Source organism: Macaca thibetana, chromosome Y (genome assembly GCF_024542745.1).
Source record: "Macaca thibetana thibetana isolate TM-01 chromosome Y, ASM2454274v1, whole genome shotgun sequence".
NCBI classification, from domain to species: domain Eukaryota; kingdom Metazoa; phylum Chordata; class Mammalia; order Primates; family Cercopithecidae; genus Macaca; species Macaca thibetana.
In genome coordinates, this window is record NC_065599.1 from 3,267,355 (window position 1) to 3,287,569 (window position 20,215).

General features: G+C 37.0%; 1 pseudogene; it reads left to right on the forward strand.

The window, feature by feature from the left end:
- Positions 1–9,540: 9,540 nt before the first annotated feature.
- The window catches only part of LOC126947214 (centriole and centriolar satellite protein OFD1-like), a 119,560-nt pseudogene continuing 108,885 nt past the window's right edge, over positions 9,541–20,215 (forward strand).

The window sequence follows — 20,215 nt, forward strand, 5'->3', positions numbered from 1 at the left end:
GCTTTTCTGCAAAATGCTTTTTTAGTTCTTTTTTTTTTTTTTTTTTTTTCTGCATTTTTTATTATACTTTAAGTTCTACGGTACATGTGCACAACATGCAGGTTTGTTATGTATGTATACATGTGCCATGTTGGTGTACTGTACCCATTAACTTGTCATTTACATTAGGTATATCTCCTAGTGCTATCCCTCCCCACTCCCCTCACCCCACGACACGCCCCAGTGTGGGATGTTTCCCTTCCTGTGTCCAAGTGATCTCATTGTTCAATTCCCACCTATAAGTGAGAACATGTGGTGTTTGGTTTTCTGTTCTTGCGGTAGTTTGCTGAGAATGATAGTTTCCAGCTGCATCCATGTCCCTACAAAGGACATGAACTCATCTTTCTTTATAGCTGTATATAGTATTCCATGGTGTGTATGTGCCACATTTTCTTAATCCAGTCTGTCATTGATGGACATTTAGATTGGTTCCAAGTCTTTGCTAATGTGAATAGTGCTGCAATAAACATACGTGTGCATGTGTCTTTATAGCAGCATAATTTATAATCCTTTGGGTATATACCCAGTAATGGGATGGCTGGGTCAAATGGTATTTTTAGTTCTAGATCCTTGAGGATTCGCCACACTGCCTTCCTAATGTTTGAACTGGTTTACAGTCCCACCAACAGTGTAAAAGTGCTCCTATTTCCCTATTTCCTCTCCAGCACCTGTTGTTTCCTGACTTTTTAATGATCACCATTTTAACTGGTGTTGGTATCTCATTGTGGTTTTGATTTGCATTGCTCTGATGGCCAGTGATGATGGGCATTTTTTCATGCGTCTGTTGGCTACATAAATGTCTTCTTTTCAGAAGTGTCTGTTCATATCCTTCACCCTTTTTTTGATGGGGTCGATTGATTTTTCTTGTACATTTGTTTGAGTTCTTTGTAGGTTCTGGATACCTTTGTCAGATAAGTAGATTGCAAAAATTTTCTCCCATTCTGTAGGTTGCCTGTTCACTCTGATGGTAGTTTCTTTTGCTGTGTAGAAGCTCTCTAGTTTAACTGGATCCCATTTGTCAATTTTGGCTTTTGTTGTCATTGCTTTTGGTGTTTTAGACATGAAGTCCTTGCCCATGCCTATGTCCTGAATGATATTACCTTTGTTTTCTTGTAGGGTTTTTATGGTTTTAGGTCTAATATTTAAGTTTCTAATACATCTTGAATTAATTTTCATATAAAGTGTAAGGAAGGGATCCAGTTTCAGCTTTCTACATATGGGTAGCCAGTTTTCCCAGCACCATTTATTAAGCAGGGAATCCTTTCCCTATTTCTTGTTTTTGTCAGGTTTGTCAAAGATCACATGGTTGTAGATGTGTGGTATTATTTCTGAGGGCTCTGTTCTGTTCGATTGGTCTGTATCTCTGTTTTGGTACCAGTACCATGCTGTTTTAGTTACTGTAACCTTGTAGTATAGTTCAAACTGAGGTAGCATGATGCCTCCAGCTTTGTTCTTTTGGCTTTGGATTTTCTTGGCAATGTGGGCTCTTTTCTGGTTCCATATGAATTTTAAAGTAGTTTTTTCCAATTCTGTGAAGAAAATCATTGGTAGCTTGATGGGGATGGCATTGAACTATAAATTACCTTGGGCAGTATGGCCATTTTCACAATATTGATTTTTTTTAATTTTTTTATTATTATTATACTTTAAGTTCTAGGGTACATGTGCATAACATGCAGGTTTGTTACATATGTATACTTGTGCGATGTTGGTGTGCTGCACCCATCAACTCCATGATATTGATTCTTATCAATGAGCATGGAATGTTCTTCCATTTGTTTGTGTCCTCTTTTATTTCATTGGGCAGTAGTTTGTAGTTCTCCTTGAAGAGGTCCTTCACATCCCTTGTAAGTTGGATTGCTAGATATTTTATTCTATTTGCAGCAATTATGAATGTGAGTTCTTTCATGATTTGGCTCTTGGTTTGTCTGTTATTGGTGTATAAGAATGCTTGTGATTTTCATACATTGATTTTGTATCCTGAGACTTTGCTGAAGGTGCTTATCAGCTTAAGGAGATTTTGGGCTGAAACAATGGGGTTTTCTAAATATACAATCATGTCATCTGCAAATGCGTTCCAAGATGGCCAAATAGGAGCAGATCCAGGCTACAGCTCCCAGCATGAGTGACACAAAAGACAGGTGAATTCTCCATTTCCAACTGAGGTGCCGGGTTCGTCTCAGAGGGTCATGTCAGACAGTGGGTGCAGGAGAGTGGGTGCAGCCCACCCAGTGAAAGCTGAAGCAGGGCGAGGCATCGCCTTACCCAGGAAGTGCAAGGGGCAAGAGAATTCCCTTTCCCAGCCAAGCGAAACTGTGACATACAGCTCCTGGAAAACTGGGTCACTCCCACCCTAATACTGCGCTTCTCCAACGGTCTCAGCAAATGGCACACCAGGAGATTAAATCCTGCGCCTGGCCTGGAGGGTTCTATGCCCACGGGGCCTCCCTCATTGCTAGCACAGCAGTCTGAGGTCTAACTGCAAAGTGGCAGCAAGGCTTGGTGAGGGGCGCCCGCCATTGCTGAGGCTTGATTAGGTAAACAAAGTGGTCAGGAAGCTTGAACTGGGTTGAGGCCACTGCTTGAGCCAGGTCGTTAATGTCAGCTATGACAATGTAATGAGATCCTGTCTCTACAAAAATATAGAAAGAAAAAAAAAAACACATTTAGCTATGTGTGGTTGTGCCTGCCTGTAGTCACAGGAATGCAGGAGACTAAAACAGGACAATTGCTGGAGCCCAGGAATTGGAGGGCGTAGTGAGCTATTATCTCATCAACGCACTCTGGTCTGCTGAGAGCAAGACTCCAACCCAACAAAGAAACTGAACAGACAATTTTTTAAATTAGCACACTGTGGGACAACTACCAACAGACCTAGGAAATGGAAGAATTCACTAGAATAAGAAGCCTACCATAGAAGAATACTGCCAGGAACTTTAAGAAAAATTAAGAGGAATTCTCTAGCAAACACATGATTAAAATTAATGTTTGTTCACAGCGTGAATCCCAGCACTTTGGGAGTCTGAGATGGGCGGATCATGAGGTCAAGAGCTCAAGAACATCCTGGGCAACATGTTGAAAACATATCTCTACTAAAAATGCAAAAATTAACTGGGCCTTGTGGGGCACAACTATAGTCGCAGCTACATGGGAGGTTGAGGCAGAAGAATCGCTTGAACCTGGGAGGCAGAGGTTGCCATCAGTCAAGATCACACAACTGCACTCTCCTGCCCGGTGACAGAAGAACATCTAATATATAACACAAGAATCATTTTATATTGTTATGAGAGAGAGATGCTGAATAAATGCAGAGTGAAGAGATAGTAAATTCTACAAGTTAAATATATAAATACAATCTAGATAAAGAAAAAATATATTAGGAGAAAAATGAAAAATTACTATTCATATAATTCTGGTATGAGGAAATCTTTTTCAAAATATATCATAAGGCTACACCAAATTTCATTCAAAGAAACTTAAATATTTACAAAATCAAAAAATGATACCTCAGAAAAATACATTATTTGTAAAGTTTGCATCATAATATACAATTTTTACAAATCCATTATAAAATATTAATTTTTACCTTAGGCTATGCTCAATTTTAATAATATTTAAGAAGTGCACATTAAATAATAAAAAACATTTTCATATATCTACAAAAAAATGTAGATATATTCTAATGCCTTGGTGGTGTCACAGGTAAGAAAATGGGTATTCTCCTAGAGTAGTATTAATCTTCACCCTCAGAAACAATTGAGAAAAAAAATACCATGAAGCTATGTACCTTAAAATGGAGCAAACACTGCAATTTCAACTTTAGGAAACATTTGCAATGAATTACACATCTGGTTATTAAAACTCAAATTAAATGTTAGATTTTTGAAGGTTGGAAAATACAATTGAACAAATTTTTTCAATACATGGGTTTTTTTAAGTAAAAATTGACTGCTCATTCCTATTGAGTAAATCATTCATAAATAACACTTTCAGTGACTCATTACCCAGCAAAGAAAAATACTAACATGTTTGTGAATCAGTGGTTTTTAGACTTTTCCTGAGTCACAGACTCTTCTGAGAAACTGAAGTTATAGATTTCTTAAATGCAAAATGCTTTATCACAGGCCAATGTGCAAATAATGCATCTCAAAATGGCAAAAGGATAGGTTTGTAAAGATATTTCCATGTGTATACACAAATAACAAATATTGCAAGATCAATTCTAAAATTCTGACTTACTTATTTCCTGTTGGAAGGTTTTCAAGAGTCCATCATATTTTGATAGTACATTTTATATGAAGTTCTGGGCCCCAAAGTAACAAACTCTAAAGGATAATGAATGTAAATGAATTCTGTGGAGAACCTGTTGAGTGCAGACAATCATCATTAATAAATCTAATTTAGTTTTAAATGTGTTAATTCAATGCAAAGTAATTAAGATTTTGAAATGAAATTTTTCATATTATTTCAATCATTGTTATACTACATCTTTAGTACTTACACATAATTTTGCTCATTATCAGTAAGTTAATTTTCTGTACATAAAGGAAGTAAATATAATTGAGAAATTTTGATATCTTCAAACTTACTGTCTTTCAGTCCTTTGGTTCCATCTTTATATTTTAAAACATTACCCAAGTGTCCTTCTCATGAGCGACACAACCCTCTTTTTCCCCCACTACCTCCTCTTGCAGATCTCAGACTTCCTGGAGGGCTCCTGTTTCTCCAGGAAGGTGTTGATCTCCATCTACCACCACTTTGAAAAGATGGCTTGTTGACTTGTTCTACTTTTATTTCTTTTCCATCCAAAGACTAAAAGTATTACGTATCCTATCAATAACATTGTCACATTTAACCTAAACATATTTTACAATCATTTTTGCATCCACTATATTTCAGTTCTGGATGTTTTCTCCCAAAGCACATACATCTTTTTTTTCTGAAATGACAATGTCTTTCACAATACCAAATTTGAGACATTTACTGAGCACATCCCTTCCATTAAGGGATCAAACACAAATTCTATCATTCAAATTCCTTGAAAAGTTTTCCAGTGTTAAAAAATCACCTAAAAAATTAATCCATCACACATTCTATAGGATAATGTAGCATATCTCTTTTTTACAAAATATAATCTACTTCATCTTTGTGTTCATATCACTTATTTAATCGTTTCAATGTCCTAAGGGTTTATGAAAGAATGTGTCATCTAAAAAAAGATTATTTATTCAAAGTGATTAGCCACATTATTCATTATGAATTGTTTCTTGTTTGTTCTGCTAACACTTACATTAAATGTCCCAATGTGATTTACATTTCTATATTTACTGTAGTTCTGTTTCTGTAAATGTGATTCTTGTTTGGTCTCACTCAGGTTTTTTGCCTTGCTCATTTGTTATCTTGCTTTAGAAGTGTCCCTAATAAATGACTCTTAATATAATACTTCATGTTATTTCTCAGAAATGCTTAAATGTCCTAATTAATTTTATAATAACTTTCTTCAGTTTAATCTTTTCTATAGGTTAAGGTGATTTTTGAAGAAAACATCAGCAAAAAATTGTATTTAAAAATTACATTACTTTGTTATTTGTGGGAAGATCTTAAATCATTTCCAAGACGTCTTGCAGTCACATAGCCATTCATTCCAACCTTGGGACTTCTTTTGTTATTTCTGGGCCCAAAATATGTTCCCAGATTTGTGCATGACTCTTTTCTTCCCCAGTATTTGGAAGTCAGCCAAACTTTCTTAAACTGTTAATTCCCCCAGAAACCTCTAAGTACTTCCTTTAGTTCCCTTCTTAACTTCTGTGTGCCTATTACATTTATATTTACTCTTCCACAAAAGATATGTTAGATGAATAATTTAGAAATAACATCTACAGAAATCACCTGTTCTTGTGCTTAAAAACTACAGGAAAAAATAAATTGTCATAGATTACCATAAATAAGTCAAAATTACTTCCATACCTACAAAACCATGAGCCAAAAGCAACTTTTAGTTTCTACCAAAACTTAAAATATGAAAGTATAACCCTGAATAAAAATGTACTGTTTGCAATGTGCCAGGAAGTGTGCTAGATGTAACAGAAACAAAAGCAACCAGGAAAACTTAAATATGTACTAAAGATGATTTAACAATCAACAAATTAATACATGGTACAGTGAGGATAAAATACCCACAATATACAATGAAGATGTAAATGTAAAATCTGAGCTGTTTCTGAAGCGTAAATTGCTATTTGTGAGACATACACTGCGACGAATAACTCTCAGGAAGTCCAAAAAAGTATATTGGTGATAGCATAAAGAGTAACGCTATGTAAAAACAGATTGGAATAATGTTATAAAACAAAAAAAGCTCCATAGTATCCAGAATGCAATCATCTTGATGGTAAGATAAAGGAATTCAGTAGGTAATAGAATTACACAAAAGTTTAAAGCTGTAATAAACACATGATCCCTACAATTTAAGATTCAATAAGACAGAGGCCATTGGTTGGATCAAACTAAGTCATCAAACACACTGGGAAAATGAGTAATTAGGTATTAATGTTACATAAATCACTTTGGTGATAGGATAAAAATGTTTTAAGGAGAAAAAGAGCAAGGATGGAGCAAAAATGCCAGTTAGTAGTTCAGTTACCCAACCTCAATGTTCTCATATTATTTTCTACTTTCAAGTACTTAACACTTCCTTAAATGTAATGTCTTGTTTAAATATACTTTCTCAAGAATGTATTTTCAGAAATTGTGAAAGAGTCCTTCCTTCTTGTGAGTCTGTCTAGATGTCTCTCTATAGAAGATTTCCATCTTGAAGTCTGTCTATCTATTGTTAATCTCTGCTATACAAGTATTTCCATGAATTGGCAGTAATTCCATTAATAGTATTTAATAAATACTGACTGATTTATCTCATATCTGTGAGGATTCCTTCTAAGTTTTAAAGCTTCTTGAGAGCTTTGAAAATCTATTTACACTTGTATTGAAATATTAACATACAAAGAGGATTACCATATATTAAATAATGTAAGGTTTATTTTAATATTCTCCCAACTACACTTGCACTTATATGGCAACAAGATGGCTAAAGCATTTGAGATCATATGACATTATGCTATCCTCAGAAGTTTAGTAATGCTAAAAAGACCTTGAAATGCTGTTAAGTTAAGATCATAATAAGGGTCTCTTACATTTCCATTTATGCCTTCAACAGTATTCTTAGCATCTGCAGCATTCTCAAAATAAACGCAAAGCATCTGAACCTTCTGGTTTCTCAATCATTTATTAGAAGAACTAACATATATAAAAAATTTACATATATAATAGATTCACCATAGTACTAACAAATCAAAATAAAATTGTATGTCACATCATTATTATGATTCTTAATACTAAGTCACCTCTGTAGTCAGTCTATTTTATTCCAATTTGTTCCCTTCTTCCACAACACATTTACTTTTGCTCATTTTTCCTTTCTCAGTAGTAGGGGACATTCACCACAGGCCGTTCACCTGCTGCCATAAGAATTTTCCCCAAATCAAATAGAAACCTAAAAACAGTTTAAAAACAAATAAATATTTTAATTTATGTATTCAGTAAATATAAATATGTATTTACTTTAGAATATATATATATATATCCAACATACAAACACACATATCACACACACACACATATATATATATTCAATACACACACACACACATATATATACATATATAACTGTCTTCCAATATGGGACCATATTTCTCAAATACTGCTTGAAGCGTCTGTTCTTTGGTTTCTAAACAGAGGCCATCAGTTGAAAACTCAAGTGAAATTCCTTTGCAGAGGCTTACATCTTTTTAGTATTTCTACCTTAAACATGTAAAATTTTAACATGCAGAGCGAAAGGGGCACTGACTTCATGGAAAAACGCTCCATTTTAATACGCATCTAACAAAAACTTGTTTGTAAAAATGAGATGAGAAAAGCTATTGTAATTTTCTTAAGCTGCAATATGCAGGATGCCCCCTTTACATAATTTTATTTGAAAACTATATATTAATACTGTACAATGTGATGTTTGGTGCATTTTTTTTCTTGAGATGTAAATTTCCTGTTGTCAAAGTGCACTTCTCACTGCAGCCTCCACTACCGAGCCTCAAGTGATCCTCCCACGTTTCAGCTACTTGGGAAGCCACAGACCCTTGCTATCACAGCTAGAAGGCATTTTGTGTGTGTGTTTCTTTAATAGACACGGGTTTCCCCAGGTACCCAAGCTGGTCTCGAACTCCTATGCTCAAAAGATCTTCTAGTCTGGTGCTACCAAGGTGGTGAGATTTCAAGGGTGAACCACTACGTCTAGCTTGAAATTTTAACTAAGGATTAAATCAAGCTAATTAAAATACATGCTTTCTTGGGGAAGAACATTTTAAACTTTTTACAATGTTTTAGGAATTTGAAAGATACATTAGATCAGAGATCCCTAAATCCTGGTCTCCAACCAGTTCCTGTTTGTGGCCTGTTAGCAACCCGGCTGGAGAACAGGTGGCGAACTGCTCACACTGCCTGCGCCCCGCCTCCTATTAGATCAGCCAGCCAAGGCATTGGATTCTCACAGGAGTAGGAGCCCTACTGTGAACTGCACATGAGAGAATCTAGGAGGCCCTCTCCTTAGCAGACGGTAATGCCAGAGTGTGCCCTGACGTAGAACAGTTTCATTCAGAATCCATTCTCCCTATTTTCCTCTGGCCTGCACTGCCCCCTCGCAGCCACGCAGCCCCTCCGCTGCCTCCTGTCATAGTGTTCTGACCTGAAGCCCCTCCCTGCCCTGTGCTCCTCCTGGAACTGCTGGCCCGCACCTCCCCAAGGTGTCCACCTTGCCACTTTCTCCCCTACCCACCTCTTGTCTGTGGAAAATACTTTCCACTAAACCGGCCCCTGATGCCAAAATGGCAGTAGACTAAAGGGGCTCATTATATTACGCAGGATGGTCTCCAACTCGTCACTTCAAACCATCCTCACACCTCCTCCTCTTCCAAAATTGTAGCATTACAAGAGTAAGTCAGTGTGCCAAGTTAATAGAACAACTAAAACTCATTTATTTTGTTTCAGTTTTAAGTTATCTATCACCATTTATCTCGATTACACCCACTTATTCGGTTTAAATTATTTATGGTGCCAGAGATACATGAAACATGTTTCCAATACTGTCATACAAGGAAGGAGACAAAGGCTTTATGGAGACAAATTTAAACTGAGATTATTTATGACCCCAGACTTCCTCATACACTAAAGTAATGCAATTTACGTCAAAATTCCATAATTCCTGTCAAGCAAATCACAAATTTGACTTGCGATGAGTAAAAGTACAAGTTTTTAATCACAGTGGTTAAGTATATTGCCCATATATTTGAATTATGACCACATTCTCAGAGAAAAACTGTTTTAACAAAAAGAGCGCATGGAAAAAAAAAAAAAAAAATGGCGCCATAGAGCCATCTCCCAGAACTTGCCCGCATGTCGGACATGTTCGGAGGTAAAGGGAAGAATCCTCAACAAAAATCAATGAGTTTAACAAAAGTGAGGTTCTTAATAGAACTAAGGAGTTCTCTCTCTATTGTTTCCTCCCATAATTCAGCGCCCACACATTGAAAACCCATCCCTTTTTATAGACAAAATCCAAAAACTTCGGGGTCTTTGTATTCCTGCCAAGAAACCAGTATGTGCAAAGAAACAGAAAATAAATGTGCTTGTTGCTAGAACAAAATGACATCCATCACTTTCAAATATACAGTTATACCCATAAACATAAATCCACACATAACAATAATTAAAACATTTCTTAACATTTGCCAAAAACAAAACAAAAAAAGAAAGAAAGAAATAAAAGGCCTGAGATAAATTGTCTGAATTACCACATTTCTTCTGTATGTAGGACATGATTTAGACATAAATTCTTTCTCCTGAGATACAAACATGTCTTCTCTACTTAAAATTAAGAATTTTTTGCTTCATTTCCCTGATTTTCTGAGAAACCGCCTGTGCGATACACTCTGTTACCAACAGCTGAACAAAAAGTCTAAGGTTAGATCTCCGGATGTACTACCGCTAGGAGCGCTGCAGAGGAAGTAGGGAAAGAGGAGCATAACATAAATCGAAGTGAGGACGACCCAAGAAACTTCTGAATTAAAAAAAAAGGAAAGACAATTAAAATGCCAAAATATATTCTACATTATTTTCATTTTTTACTTTCTTCAAATGTGGTAGTGTGATCAACCTTAAAGAAATATTTTTATTATGAAATAGTCATCCATGTTTCATCCCCTTCTCAAATATTAGCAATCAGCTCTCTCTGTATGGTGTCTGCTTATTTTATAAAGGGGAAAAGTAATAACTAAATTTTAAAGAAGTTTGTAAGAAACAAGCAATAAGTAAAATAACATTAAAAGAAAGAAAAATAAGTCAATTAGGCATGTAAAGTTTCTACTATCTTCCCTTTTTTGGTTGTAATATAAATATATAGATGACTTATTTTATTTGCTTAGTAGATAAATATAGTCATTTGAACCAAACTTCCAAAATTTACAAAAACAATGTACACACATAGACAATTTCTCTGTTCCCAATTTTTGCATGATAAATAGCATCCTTATTTCTCAGAGCTCTAGTGAAATAAATACCATTTATGTTCCTGAAAAAAATATTTTATTAGCTGACAGACTATATTGCCCACAGTAAAATTACTCCATTCTATGAATTTTGTTGCAAAATAAAATGTAACATAAGAAAATACATTTAAATATCTACACAATGCAACCCAAATTTATTTTTTCTGAGTTTGTCAATACTTTTTGCATATCAGAATTTGAAAGGATGGTTATTTTAAAAATGATGACACATTTAAGTGCTTTATATTGATTTTAACAAATTAAAATCTATACATTTTATACTCATACTTAATGAACTACTTAGTTCATAAACTATGCCATACCAATAAAGAGCTCATTGTGTCTGCATAAATACTTCATCTTTTTAATGTTTCCTTTTCTGACTAACCTAATAGTAAAAGCATGCTCTGAAGGTAAAGATATTTTTATATGTTTATGTATATTTTAGAAACATGTTTCTTGGCCGGGCGCGGTGGCTCAAGCCTGTAATCCCAGCACTTTGGGAGGCCGAGACGGGCGGATCACAAGGTCAGGAGATCGAGACCATCCTGGCTAACACGGCGAAACCCCGTCTCTACTAAAAACACAAAAAATTAGCCGGGCGAGGTGGCGGCGCCTGTGGTCCCAGCTACTCGGGAGGCTGAGGCAGGAGAATGGCGGGAACCCGGGAGGCGAAGCTTGCAGTGAGCTGAGATCTGGCCACTGCACTCCAGCCTGGGCGACAGAGCGAGACTCCGTCTCAAAAAAAAAAAAAAAAGAAACATGTTTCTTAAATTATGGTTAAAAATATATTGGTATTAATAGTTTCCAAAACCCACTATAGCATTTTATTCTCAAATTCTTTTTGTCACTTTCTTAGCATGAAAACATTAATTTGACCATGGCTTTGTCTACATTATATATTACCCTTTTTCCATTTTGAACAGATAATATTTCCCTTTGTTTCAGTTTACATTTACTTGAGGGAACATGTTTACTAATGTTATATGTAATTGAGTAGTATATTATACTTAATTAATAACTAATACAAATAAAGAATTAGTAAGTTAGCTAGTGAGACTACACCACAGGAAAAATAGATGTGTAAATAAAACATTATGGTCAATGTCATAAGATGTATGAGAAAATTCTTCAGTGTTTTTTTAAAAAGAGGATACATGTAAAGTCATTTTCTAAATAATAAAGATCAACCTCTTTGACAAAATATGTACATATATTTTATACCAAGTTCATTTTTAGAAGTCCCATTACATTTGTATAATTTTTATTAGCCCAAATTTGCAAGGCAGGAAACTTAACTTACAAGTGTTTAAAAGGTACACAGTTAGGAGTCTATTGCTAAACAAATTAGTATTTAAACCAACAAATCCTTCCTCCAGAAATATTTTGTTCTTAAAGAAAACACTTCTTATAAAGACATGATAAAAACAAATTGAAAATGATTTTTAATCTATTACTTACACTACTAAGAAACATTGTCTACGCAGAGATAAAACATGTGATGATTAATGGAGTTATTAAAATGCATATGGAGGAAAGAAAAGCAAAAACACACATACAGAATGATATTTGCTGGGCGACCATGCAGAAACATGCAGTGTTACAAGTAAAAGTCAACTTGGTGGAATAACCTTCATTTTCTTGTGATCAATGAAGTAGGACTAAATATACAAAGACCAGGGAATGTCAGTAGTGGACACAGGGAAGGAGGGCAAGTTCAGGAAACTTTTTGCTTGCCATGCAAATAGGCTACATTTTTATGGCAGCAGTTAATAATCATTGGGCCAAAAGCTTAACGTCTATAAGATACTATAATGCATGTGGTGATTTGTAAAATATAAAGTTAGGCAAACCAAGAAAAATCTAACCTTCACCAATTAATAGCTGTGTGAAGTTAGACTGCTTAATCTTTGAAATGTATCCAATGAACAAAGATAATATAATGATGGTATCATATAACATATATATTTATGTCTATTATATAATAGATATTATTACCATAAGATTAATAATTTACTGAGCACAGTACATGTGATATAGTTTAGGGCTCAAAAATATATAGAATTGTTTTAAATACATTTATTTTCAGTGAGACCTAGAGGTTTACTTGCACTCCTTCTTTGTTTAGAGACTGGTCAAAAATATACAAAATATGCTTCAAAAAATTGTGTTGCTTTGGATGTTTTGCATCACATAAAACATCCAATAGTTTAATTATATTATTGTATACTTACACTTCTACATGCATAAACAAGGAAGACAAAGAAATAAACAAATACACATGCATGAGTACACAAACATACATACACATACACCTGGAAGAATAAATAATGAGAATAAGTTAACAAGAGAAAGAAACATAAAAGATATAAGAAATCTTTGCAATATTATCATAGTGATGTGGAAAATAAGATAACAGATAATTTCAAAAATGATTTATCAATAATTGTTTGGAAAGAAATAAAAATCCTATATGTAGGCCCAGCTGGGTGACTCATACATGTAATTGCAGCACTATGGGAGGCCAATGGGGTGCAGATAACTTGAGGCTGGGAGTTCGAGGCCAGCCTGGGCAAAATGGTGAACTCCTGTCTCCACCAAAAAAAAAAAAAAAAAAAAAAAAAAAAAAAAAAAAAAAAAAAAAGCTGGGAGTAGTGGCATGGACCTGTAGTCCTAGCTATAGGTGGTGAGCTTGGAGAATCCCTTAAACCTGGGAGGTGAAGTTTGCACTAAGCCAAGATTATGCCACTGGACTCTGGACTGGGTGATACAGCATGACCCTGTATCAAAAACAAAAATAAAACAAAACAAGTAAACACACACACACAACAAATTGTATGTAATGACTTCTAGGTAATAACTCTGAAAAATCTTCTTAGGAGCCATTATTTTGCTAACAAATTCTTCCTCTTTTCTCTTGCTTTCTTTCTTTTTCTTTTTCCCTTCCCTTCCCTTCTCTTACCTTTCATTCCCTTCTTTCCTTCTTTTGTTCTCATTTATTTATTTATTTTATTGTTAAAGGGTCTCTGTCCCCAGGCTTTGGGGAAGTGGTGCCATGATAGCTCGCTGTAGCCTCCAATTCCAAGTTTCACATGTCCTCTCTCTTTGCTTCCCCAGCAGTTAAGACTAAGAGAATGCACCACCATGCCTGGCTAAGTATTTTTCAAAAATCATTTACTGGCTGGGTGTGGTACATCATGCCTGTAATTACAGCATATACGTGGCTAATATATAGCACACTCAGTTTGAGAGGTTTAATAAATATTTAGTGAATTGCAGCTCTTTGCCTCAGATTGCCATTAAAGGAAAGCCATATAATTTGTCTTGAGATATTTTCTGTAAATTTACAACATGAATGTTTCTGAGTGGAGATACAATAATTAGTAGATGTGGGTATGTCAATAAACATATGAATGAAATGTGTTATTGTTCTTTATATTGATTTATGGGTTATTTTAAATAATTATAAATATTTCCTTCACTTCTTTCAGAAAATATGGCAAATAATAGAGGTTATCTAATTGTTTTTCATTACAAAATAGTATTTTGTAGACAAAGAATGCTACATATTGGCCAGGAATGGTGGCTTATACCTGTAATTCCAGCACTTTGGGAGGCTGAGACAGTGTGATCTATCTCTACCAAACAAACAAAAAAAAAAATTAGCCAGGTTTGCTAGTGTGCAACTGTAGTCCCAGCTACTCATGAGACTGAGACAGTAGAATGTTTTGAATTCTGGAGGCAGAAGTGACAGTGAGCCAATACTGTACCATAACACTGCACTCCAGCATGGGTGGCAGAGTGAGACTTTATCTCAAAAAAAAAAAAAAAGAAAGAAAAAGAAAAAAGAAAAAAGTCACATAGTATCAGAGAATATACCCTAAGTTTTTACAAGGTGTGGGATTGGAATATTATCTGTCCCTGCTCCAAAATTAATGGTTAACATTGAACTAATGAAAGAGTTATAGTTTTAATATCCCCTTTAATTTGGCTGCATTTCTTGCATATAACATTTAGTTAATCCTAATGGAAGACAGTTATCTCACAAGGACCTCTTATGATGTCAGACATTCTATATCCTACCATTTCAATCTCCACCTTCATAGATAGTTTCCTAAAACCCTATCTTCTATTAACATACACTTAAGCCAACATGAAACTTCTGCTTTTCTTCTTGGGGCTTGTTTCTTCACTGTTCTAGTGGTAAGTTGCAGATACTCGGGATTTTTTTCTCAAGAAAGTCTCCTTCCTAAGACTTGTTTGTCAGAGTACTTTAGGTTGTGTTATCTGTTTAGTCTTTAAAATACTATCTTTTTTCTTCCTATATTATTTATCTCATTTACTATTATTGATAGATTTGTTTCACTTAATTCTACAGTGCTTTTCTTTACTCCTTCTTATCCTTCTCTGTATTTCCTTAATTTCCTCTTTATCAAACAAATATGTAGGATGACATATATCACTGATCATTTGAAAAGATACTGTTTTTCATGTTATATTTACCATTTTCCCTCCCATTTACACTACCTAACTATCAAAAACAGTGGTTATACTCATTGTCCCCAGTGACTGCACAATTGTCAGCATCCAGCAACATGACATGGCTAGTGTCCGTGGCTGAATTCTGCCAGGGAATTATTCTGAGTCAGTGGTGGATCTTCTCTACAGCCAGCTGTCTGACTCAACTGTAATTACGTATTTAGAACCACGAGAATGGAATGATATTTATTTACTTTTTAGATCTATTTCATCATTATTAACTACATTTGCATTGTATTTTGATACATGAAAGGGACTTTGATCTTCTTTAGAAAAATAACAGGCCAGGTATGGTAGCTCGTGCCTATAATCCCAGCAACGTGGGAGGACAAGAGATGAAAATTACTTCAGCCCAGGAGTTTGGGACAAGCCTTGGCAACATGGCAGTGTACAGCGATACTTGCAGATACTCAAGAGCCTAAGGCAGAAACATAGCTTGAACCTCAGGGGCAGAGGTTCAAGTGAGCCATGATTTGTTCATTACACTCCAGCCTGGGCAACTGGAGTGAGACAATGTCTCTGTTCCTTGGGAGGCTGAGGTGGGAGGATCACCTGAGCCTGGTAACTTGGCTGTATCAAGCCATGATCTCACCACTGCACTTTAGCCTCAGTGATGGGAGTGAGATCCTGTTTTGAAAAAAGAAAAGAAAACATTGAACAGGTGCTGTGGCTCACACCAGTAATCTTAGCATTTTGGGGGGCTGCAGTGAAAGGATTGCTTGATCCCATTGTGTCTGGAATTGGTAGTTCTTGGTCTCACTGACTTCAAGAATGAAGCTGTGAACCTTAGCAGTGAGTGTTACAGCTCATAAGGGTGGCATGGACCCAAAGAGTGAGCAGCAGCAAGATTTATTGCAAAGAGCAAAAGAATAAAGTTTCCACAGCATGGAAGGGGACCAGAGTAAGTTGTCACGCTGGCTCAAGTGTCCTGCTTTTATTCCCTTATTTGCCCCCACCGACATCCTGCTGATTGGCCCATTTTTCAGAGAGCTAATTGGTCTGTTTTATAGAGTATGGATTGGTCCATTTTGACTGAGTGCTGATTGGTGCGTTTACAAACATTTAGCTAGACAAGGAAGTTCTGGAAGTCCCCTACCTGATTAGCTAGACACAGAGTGCTGATTGGTGCATTTACAAACTTTTAGCCAGACACAGAGCACTGATTGGTGCATTTACAATCCTTTAGCTAGACAGAAAATTCTCCAAGTCCCTATGTGACCCAGAAGCCCAGCGGCTTCACGTCTTAATCTCCCCTCTAAACAGGACACTACAACTGAGAATTTAGCCGATGACTGCTCTAGCTACTTCTTGCTGGACAGGCATGAACAAGGATCCCTGGAAGTGTAGTGTCCTCCAGAGGGGAACTCTTTAGGCCAGTGGAAGGGCCAGCAGGTTGGTCCACGGGTCCTTGGTAGAAGTTGTTCGTTGAACTCATTTGAGGTTCCATTTGTAAGACCATCTGTAGCTTGATGGTCTCGATTCTAGAGGAAACAAATTTGAGAAGAAGGTTAAAAGTACAGGGCCCAAAGGCGAGTAACAGCAAGACGGCTGCCATGGGACCTAGAAAGAGGAGAAGCCATGTTGTCCAACTCCAGAGGTTCGTATAAGAGTTTGAAAGGTGTTGTCTGATTTCAGAAGCCTTTTCCTGTAAATGCCAGGCGCATCTCACACTACCCCTGACTGGTTAGTGTAAAAACAACACTCTTAAGAAGGTCCAGAGTCCTCCTTTCTCAGCAGCAAGGAGGTCTAGGCCTCAGCGGTTTTGGAGAGTCACTACTGCCAAAGAATCTATTTGGGATTGTGGAGTCAGGACAGATTTCATTATTTCTTGCAAACTATCTGGGAAATCCCTTGAGAGTGTGTGGTAGGATAATGAAGTAGATAAACTGGCTATTCTGGTTCTTGCAGCAGTAGCCATTCCTAACCTTATAAGTAGGGGTATTGGTAGTATGGCTCTGAGCTGATGAACTTGAGCTTTGAGGGGTAATGACAAGGTCTGATTTCCTGGGGTAATATTAACATTAGGACTTAGAAAGACCAACGTGCCAGTGCCTGTCCAGTTAGTGGGGAGGCAGATATAGGTCTATGTTTCACATAAGAATATACCTTAGCTGGATAGAGAGAACAGGTTGTGTATGTTAAAATGTATGTGAATTTGTTGTTTTCATTTTTCTCATACTCCTAGAGTACTAGCCAAGGTAGCTCCAGTGAGCTGCTGGAAAGGGGTGTTGGGAGCAAACTGAGTGGCTCCCTGTGTTCTATTTTCCCATTGGAGAAAAAACCATTTTGTATCTACTAGGAACCATTCAAGAGAGTGATTGAAAGAGGGGATGAGAAGGCATTCACTATTGGTGGGGGTGCTGCTGCAGGGGGTCCAGGGGTGAATGGTCATCCAGGGAGTATGTTCGCCTTTACAAAACCTGGACTGTTTGTTAATCGGGGAGGAGGTGATGATTTTGGGGGGGCCTGAGAAGCTGACAAGCCATCTGAATGAAGCTGTTTGAGTGACTCAGAAGTTACTATGATCATTGGAGCTTGAAGTTGTAGGGTGTAATTACACTGATGGGGTAGTAGGTGCTCCAGGGGCAGGCCTGATAACAGGTTGTGTTGGATACATAAAGGGGATTGAAAGTGAAGATGGTATTCATAGTTACAGGGCCATGTAGGGGCTTTTCATTGCTTGTGTAATAGGTGAGGTTGGAAATGTAAGTATGTAAAAGTTGGATTAGACATCCTGTTGGGGTGTTCTTGGTCCTATCAGAGATGGGGAAGTCAGCTAATGATAGCATATTTAGAAGTTGGACAGGGTCTTTTCCTTCATAATGAGGGTGGTAGGTTAAGTTGGTAAAGACACAGTTTTTTGCAGGAATGGGAGTGGCAGCATAAGCATAAGCAGAGGTTGACAAAGAGATACAAAGCCAACAGTCATTTGGAAGGATTGGACTGGTTTAACAGAGAGTGGGTTAAGTTGAGAGCCTTGTAGAGGTAATTAGGAGCTAGTGAAAGGGGAGCGGTGATTGTATGAGGTGTCCAAGGAAGAAGGAAGGATAGATAGGTGAACAATAAATAGGAAGGTAAATAGCATGCTCTGGAATATGAGATCATTTTATCCAGGCTGAGTTAAATGTAGATGTAAATTGCTGTCAGAAGGAAGCAAAATAGAAAGAAGGTTGAAGTGAGTAGGATTTTCATCCCAGCAGGAACTGCAGTATATAGCCCTATTGCAAAAGTATGGTTAGTGTGCTACTTAATAACACGATGAAATAGTAAAAGGATTCCAATAAAGAGGCAAGGAGAGGTGTTAAACATAAAGATTATTTAGGTTTCCAGTTACCTTTTTTAAGGAGGAAGGGGTTTTTCTTCAGGATCAGTAATAGGAGCCTTTTAGTCTGGGATGTTTCCTTCCAAAATAGGAGATGCAAGTCCTCCAACGGTTCACAGGTGTATCGAAGCTGTTCTGGTTGATCTTGGGACTCCTGAACTGGTGGCCCCTCAGACATCCTCAGAAGATGTCCAAAGTTTAACTCAGGTATTATGAATCCAAGATTCTACTACTGCCACCCTAACTGAGGTGGGGGTAGAGAGGATTACCGAGTATGGTCCTTCCCACAAAGAGTTCATATATGCAGATGGAGAGGAGAGAGATTTGACCAATACTAGATCTCATGGTTGAAACAACTCTGTTTTCTTTTCTCTGTGACATCCTTCAGGTAAGTTTTTAAGGTTTTGTTGATATTTTGCCAAAGAAGTTATATATTTGAAAAAGTTGGCCATTTCCTGATCAAGTAAGAGGTCATTTGTGAGAAAAGGTCATCCATACAATATTTCATATGGACTGAGCCCCATTTTGTGAGGATAATTTTGGAATCTCAACAAGCCCATGGGCAAAAGAGTAGGCTGTGACAGATGAGTTTCTTGTGTTAGTTTCCTCAAGTGTCTCTTGAGTGCTTCATTTGTCTTCTTGACTTTCCCTGAGGATTGTAACCTACAGGCACAGTGAAGGTGATATTGCATCCCTACCACCCTGGAAATTCCCAGAGTTATCGTGACTTTAAAAGTCAGACCATTGTCACTCTATAAGCTTTGGGGAAGCCCAAACCTAGGAATTATTTCATGAATTAGGGCTTTAATTACCACTGAGACTTCCCTCTCTTGCAGGCAAAAGCTTCTATCCAATTTGTAAAGGTATCAACACAGACCAACAAGTATTGAAATCCCTTTGACTCAGGCATATGAGTGAAGTCTACCTGCAAGTCCTCTCCAGGATAGCAACCTATTTTTGTTCCCCTAAAGGGGACTTACGATGGACCAAGGGATTATTCCTTTGGCACATCTCACAGGCTTTGACTACTTGTCAGGTGGTGTGGAGGAGATTTGACCCTGTAAACAGGCATTTGGCCATTTGATGAGTGTTTTCAATATCCATATGAAAAGTTTGGTGGAGAGCTTCGAGTATTTTCCACTGGCTGGCTTCCGGTATAAGTACCTTTCCTTCTTCTATCATTAACCACCCCAAAGGGAGAAAACTATGCCCTCGTGAAAGTTCACATTCTCTTTCAGTCACAGAATACTGGAGATTAATCTCTTGGAGGGGGTTGTTCCAAACCAAGAGTCCTTCCATAGGTATTTCTAATGGGAGGCTCCCCCTGGCAGCAATTTTGACTTCAGCATCTGCCCGAAGGTTTCCTTCTGCCTTTTCTCCTTTACCTTTCTGATGGCTTTGGCAGTGTAAGACTGCCACCTCCTTGGGTTTCTGCACTGCTTGCAATAACTCCATAATTTCCTTGTGGTATTTAATAGGGGTTTCCCCAGAGGTCATATTTTCTTTCTGTATTGCAGCATGGGCATGTAGGATTGGATAAGCATACTTGCTATCTGTATACACATTTACTGTTTTTCCTATTCCCAGTTATAAGGCTCAAGTAAGTGCCACTTGTTCTGCTAACTGGGTGCTGGTCCCTAGGGGAAGAGGATTAATTTTAGAT